Below are 6839 nucleotides of genomic sequence, written 5' to 3'. Positions count from 1 at the left end.
TTTAATTATGAATTAATTCGAAATAAATTTTGCATGAGATTTTGACTACTGATCTGGGTTCTACAAGTGTTGTAGATTGTCTAGGTATTTTTTTCATAATTTTGTGATATGTAGATTATTTGTTATGAATTTTTTAAAATTGTTTTAATTAAAAATTCATGAAATAATTATGCATGTGAATAATTATGATTAAAATTTGCACAAGGACCCATGGCTGATTTGGTATTTTTCTACTACTCCCTGATTTAAGAAATCATATTATTTTGATTTTTATTAATTTATTAATTAAATGTTAATTAATTTATTAATAATAAAATTAAAATAATAAATTAATAAAGAGTTATTAATTATGGAGTGAAGGGAATGGGGTTTCATTTTATTTGTAACGGCTGGCAGCGGAAACGGCAGGAGAAGAAGAAACAAAAATAAAAAAAACTGTTGTTGCTGCAACGGTCAGGGGCCTGGGCGCGTGTAGCGCACACACGGAGAAAAGGGGGGTCGCGCATTTACGGAATGCGTTACACACTTAAAAGACTTAATAGTGTTGTAATGCATTACCGGAATGCGTTACAGTCCTTGTAACGCGTTCCTGTAATGCGTTACAGCCCGACTGTCCACTTTAAATTTGATTTTTGGGAGTTTCGTAACTCCGTTTTGGGCGTGCAATATATCGTTGGATTCGTTTTTCCGAGACGGATCTAATGGAGTGGTCAAATATTTTTTTATATAAAATTTTTGAACTTTTTATATTCACGAAAGTGTTTTAAAGCATGTTTTAATTGTTTTAATTGCTTTTAAATGCTATAATAAATCCATACATCATTATATCAATGTGTGACATGATATTACTTGCATGCTTACTTGTTTATTTATTTTTATATATGAGATATATGCCCGTGTTTACCATGCAATGATAGATTTAGGTGAACTTAAATCAATATAAGGCGTGCTCTAGAAAATCTAGAATAGGAATCGTTTCTTGCCTTGACAATAATATTATGAATACAATCATGAGATTCTTGTGTTTATGAAACACGTAATTATATGTGAATTTTCAATTTTGAGAGAAAGGATGATTCTGTCAACAACAGATTTCTATCTGTAAGAAAGGGTTATTAAGTGACGCCTCTTGACAATGCTCCACCCGATCTGGGAATCATCTGATTATCGATTATTGATTTGAAATATTTAATTTAAAAGGAAGAATCTCTTTATAATATGATTATGATTGTAACGTAATATAATCCCTCTAAAATTAAATAATATCAAGTAGTAATTGGCCAATGACACAACGGGCTTGTGTCGGTCATAGCCTTCCAACATGATAGAAAGTGGTTCTTATTTTTAAATCATTGTCATTACGTGCTACAGCCGAGGGCTTTGATTTCGAAATAAGAAATACTTATCTGTTACATAGAGATGTGTACATTGAATTAGAATCTAAAGGTCGTTACGTGCTACAGCCGTGGGCCGTTGGAGACTGATTCAATTGTACGAAATGTTGGGTTAGACTTGACTTAGAATATTGAGTTTGTCGTGCTACAGCCGTGACTCAATTATTCAAGAGGCTAAAATTATATTAGGGAATAACATAAGATGTAATTGACAAGAGTTGTCTGCCTATTGAACATCACATGACGTTTCGTGCTACAGCCGAGGTTGTGTAATGGAATGTGGGATCCCTATTCCCACTAGCATTATGAATGTCTAATTTTCACTTAGGGGTTGTATAAATTAGATAAACTAGTGGGAGCCACTTATGAATAAAGACCCGATTCATATAGTGTTTTGAAATAAAATTGAATATTTGCTAAGTGTTGTTATGTGTTTATCATTTACAGATTTACTATATTCGTTATGTCTTCTGCACTATCACTCCAGAGTATACTAGATGCTCACAAGTTGACTGGTCCTAATTTTGCTGACTGGCTTCGAAACTTGAGAATTGTTCTCAGGGTGGAGAAGCTAGAATAAGGGCTTGACTCACCTAAGCCTACTGAACCTGCTAACGATGCACATAATGATGAACATGTTGTGTATCGTAAGTGGATAGATGATGCAAATGTTGCTCAATGCATCATGCTAGCTTCCATGAACATTGAGCTACAGAAGCAGCATGAGCATATGGATGCTCACACTATCCTTATGCATCTACAAGAGTTGTATGATGTGGCAGGGAGGACAGCTCAATATGAGATATCGAAGGAGCTGTTCGGTTGTAGGATGTATGAGGGATCATCCGTGAATGACCATGTACTTAAGATGATCAATTTGATTGAACGTCTTGGACAACTTGGTTTTGCCATGGATGGGGAGCTGAGCCAAGACTTGGTCTTGCAATCACTTCCGGGTTCGTTTTCGCAGTTTGTTGTGAACTTTCACATGAATAAGCTGGATGTCAGCCTGGCTGAACTCCACAACATGTTGAAGACTGCGGAATCGAATTTTTCCCCTAAGAAGAGCTCTGTTCTTCTAGTGAAGGTTCCAATCCTAAGAAAAGGAAGAAGAACCCTTCCAAGAAGAAGAAAGTAGGTGAGAAAAAGCCTGTTCCACCAAAAGCTGAAGACCCCAAGAGCAAAGCTGTTTGCTTTCACTGTAACAAGGTGGGGCACTAGAAGAGGAACTGCAAGGTTTACCTTGCAGAATTGAAGAAGAAGAAGGGTAGTGAGACTACCTTTTCTGCTTCAGGTATGTTCATGATTGAAGTGAATATGTCATTAAATCAAATTTCTACTTGGGTATTAGATACCGCCTGTGGTTCTCATATTTGCAATTCGTTGCAGGGACTAAGGAGAAGTAGGACTCTTGAGGAAGAGGAGGTGATTCTACGGATGGGAAATGGAGCAAGAGTTGTTGCTGAAGCTGTAGGATCATTTCATTTACATATGCCTACGGGAAAGACTATTGTTTTAAATAATTGTTATTTTGTTCCTTCGATTGTGAGGAATATTATTTCTATTCCCATGTTAGACTTGGATGGATTTTCATTTGTTATTCAGAATAATAAATGTTCAATTCTTAGAGATACCGTTCTTTATGGAAGTGGTATTTTAAATAATGGTTTATATGTATGTGACGTAGAGCATGATTTACTACAAATTGAACATACTAATAAAAGAAAAAGGGATGATGAAAATATCACCTTTTTGTGGCACTGCAGACTTGGTCATATTAGTGAAAATAGACTGCGGACATTGCATAAGGAAGGGTTACTTGACCCCTTTGATTTTGAATCATATCCTACATGCGAGTCTTGTCTATTGGGTAAAATGACCAAATCTCCATTTAGTGGACATGGAGAGAGGGCTGCAGATTTGCTAGGATTGGTACACACAGATGTATGTGGACCAATGTCTACGCAAGCCATGGGTGGATTTTCATACTTCATTACTTTCATAGATGATCGATCTAGATTCGGATATGTGTATTTAATGAAACACAAGTCTGAAGCCTTTGAAAAGTTCAAAGAATATAAGCATGAAGTGGAGAAACAAACCAAATATAGTATTATAACTCTTCGATCAGATCGAGGTGGTGAATACTTGAATGGAGAGTTTCTAGATTATCTCAAAAAAAATGGTATAGTCTCCCAGTGGACTCCTCCATATACACCACAGTTGAATGGGGTATCTGAAAGGAGAAATCGAACTTTGTTAGACATGGTTCGGTCCATGATGAGCTATGCGAATCTTCTAGTATTCCTCTGGGGTTATGCATTGGAAACCTCAGCATATTTACTGAATAAGGTGCCTTCCAAATCTGTCCCTAAAACTCCATATGAGATATGGAAAGAAAGGAAACCGAGTCTTAAACACGTTAAGATTTGGGGATGTCCAGCTTCTGTCAAGAAAGTTGACCCAGATAAGCTGGAATCTCGATCCGTAAAATGTAGTTTTGTGGGATATCCTAAAGAGACTTTAGGGTATTACTTTTACACCGATCATAGGGTGTTTGTCTCCAGACATGCTACCTTATTGGAAAAGCAGTTTATCCTTGAAGGAAACAGTGGGAGCAAAATTGAACTTGATGAAGTTCAAGAAGCACAAACTACTACGAATCAAGTGGAAACACCTGTTCAGACTGAACAACCTTCTGTGGAACAGCCCATTCGTAGGTCAGAGAGAGTGTCTCGCCAACCTGAGAGGTATTATGGCCTTGTCATTGAGAATGACAATGAGTTGTCAATCATTGATGATGACGACCCTACGACCTATAATGAGGCTATGAGTAGTGTTGACTCAGAGAAATGGCAAAGTGCCATGAAATCCGAAATGGAATCTATGTATACCAACCAAGTATGGACTTTGGTTGAAGCACCTGAGGGTGTGAAGCCTATTGAGTGCAAATGGGTATACAAAAGAAAGATTGGAGCAGATGGCCAGGTGGAGACCTATAAGGCCAGGCTCGTGGCAAAAGGATTCAGACAAAGACAAGGGATTGACTTTGATGAAACTTTTTTGCCTGTAGCCCTGTTAAAATCAATTCGGATTTTGCTTGCGATTGTTGCTTACTACGACTATGAGATCTGGCAAATGGACGTGAAAACGGCCTTCCTCAATGGGAAACTTGAAGAGGAAGTGTATATGACACAGCCAGAGGGTTTTCTTTCTAAGGGAAATGAACACCTAGTGTGTAAGCTGCTGCGAACCATATATGGTTTAAAGCAAGCTTCTCATAGATAGAACATCCATTTTGATGAGACAATCAAAGAGTTTGGTTTTATCAAAACATAGATGAACCATGTGTCTACAAGAAGGTTAGTGGGAGCGCGGTAATATTTCTTGTATTGTATGTGGATGACATACTTCTTATAGGAAATGATATACCGATGCTGCAATCAGTCAAAGTGTGGCTATCGAAGAACTTCACTATGAAGGACTTGGGAGAAGCATCCTACATTCTCGGTATGAAGATCTATAGAGATAGATCTAGAAGAATGATAGGTCTTACCCAGGGTACATACATCCAGAAAGTGCTTAAAAGGTTTAGCATGGAAAACTCCAAAAGAGGTCTCATACCGATGAGCCATGGAGTGTCCCTTTCCGAAAAGATGTCTCCTAAGAACCTGAGGAAAGAGAGCGCATGAGTAAGATTCCTTATGCTTCAGCAATAGGATCTATCATGTATGCGATGTTATGTACTAGGCCTAATGTTGCTTATTCAATCAGTGTGACGAGCAGATATCAGTCCAATCCAGGTGAAGACCACTGGAAAGCAGTGAAGAACATCCTTAAGTACTTGCGAAGGACTAAGGATATTTTTCTTGTTTTTGGTGGCGGATCTGAGTTGAAAATAGAGGGTTATACTGACTCTAGTTTTCAATCAGAAAGTGATGATAGCAAATCCATGTCAGGGTACGTGTTTACTCTGAACGGTGGTGCGATTAGTTGGAAGAGTTCCAAACAGTCTACAACGGCTGACTCCACAGCGGAAGCAGAATATATAGCTGCAAGTGAGGCTGCAAAAGAAGCCGTTTGGATGAGGAAATTTGTTTCTGAGTTGGGAGTTGTTCCTAGCATTGAGGAGCCTATTGTGTTGTATTGTGATAACAACACAGCAATAGCACAAGCCAAGGAACCTAGGTCTCATAAAAATTCCAAACATGTTTTGCGACGCTTTTATTTGATTAGGGAAATCATTGAAAGAGGAGATGTCAAGATTGACAGAGTTGACACACATAACAACGTAGCAGACCCACTCACAAAGTCATTGTCTCAGATTCACTTTGATCGTCATAAAGAGAAGATGGGTATTAGATACCAGGGTGATTGGCTTTAGTTCAAGTGGGAGATTGAAAGTGTTTGTCCTAAATCCAATCATGTATGATGAGTTAGGAAGAACTTTCTTGTATTCCTATTTGATTTCATTTGAATTAATAAAAGACTTGTTATATTTTTATGGGCTTTATCTATTTAAAGTGTATTAAATAAGATGTTCCATAGTTTAGAGTAAAACTTCTAGAATTATAATGAGATTATAATAGTGAGATCTAGAAGATGACAACTCTGGACTTAAACAGTTCCTGATCATAGGATAACTAATCGGATGTTAGTGGATCCGCAAAGATTGGTGCATACTATGCTTGCTCCCTTCAAAAGGATGTCTGTTCTCATAGGCATTTGTGTGGTGACACTATAGCTAGTATGTAGGTGCTTATTAGGGAATAAGTTCACTGAACATGACTCGATAAGTTGAACAACTAATGGAAATTACTCACGTGTCAATAGTTATCCACTGAGTGATAGTTGTACAAGTGTCCTTAGACTTGAGATCGTTAAAGGTATCTTATATATAATGAACTGTGCTTTGGTTTAGTCCTTAGTCTCAAGGACATCCATTAGGTCTATTCTGGGCATAGGGATTTGTGTATAGAGATAGTTAACGTCAATAGAGGATCTACCCCTTCCAGTATAGGAAGAGAATATCCTATGTTATTCTTAGTATGCGAGTTCTGGAATCTCTGGCCAGAGTGTATGAAATTAGAAAGGAGTTTCTAATTTGCATTAATATGAACTTTGCATTATGAATAAGAAATGATATGATTAAATTTGATAGGCCTGACACGAGATCCATGCCTTGTATTTATTCGGGATATTATAAGGGTAGAAGGAATTCATTATACGGTAACTAGTCACCGACAGGTTCTTGATATTCTAAGCAGTGAATTCATATTATCCGGATAGTCGCGATATGTTGAGAAGCATCACTCACGATGTAGAATAAATATAATTAATCAGTTAATTATATTTAGTGAATTTTAGTATTCATGTAAATAATTAATAAAAGTTTATTATTATTTATTTCTACTACCGGTATAATATTGAACCTACAGGGTCACA

The sequence above is a fragment of the Apium graveolens genome, chromosome 1 (genome assembly GCF_009905375.1).
Source record: "Apium graveolens cultivar Ventura chromosome 1, ASM990537v1, whole genome shotgun sequence".
Taxonomy (NCBI): Eukaryota; Viridiplantae; Streptophyta; class Magnoliopsida; order Apiales; family Apiaceae; genus Apium; species Apium graveolens.
The sequence above is the reverse complement of the archived record's forward strand: the minus strand, read 5'-3'. Positions refer to the sequence as shown.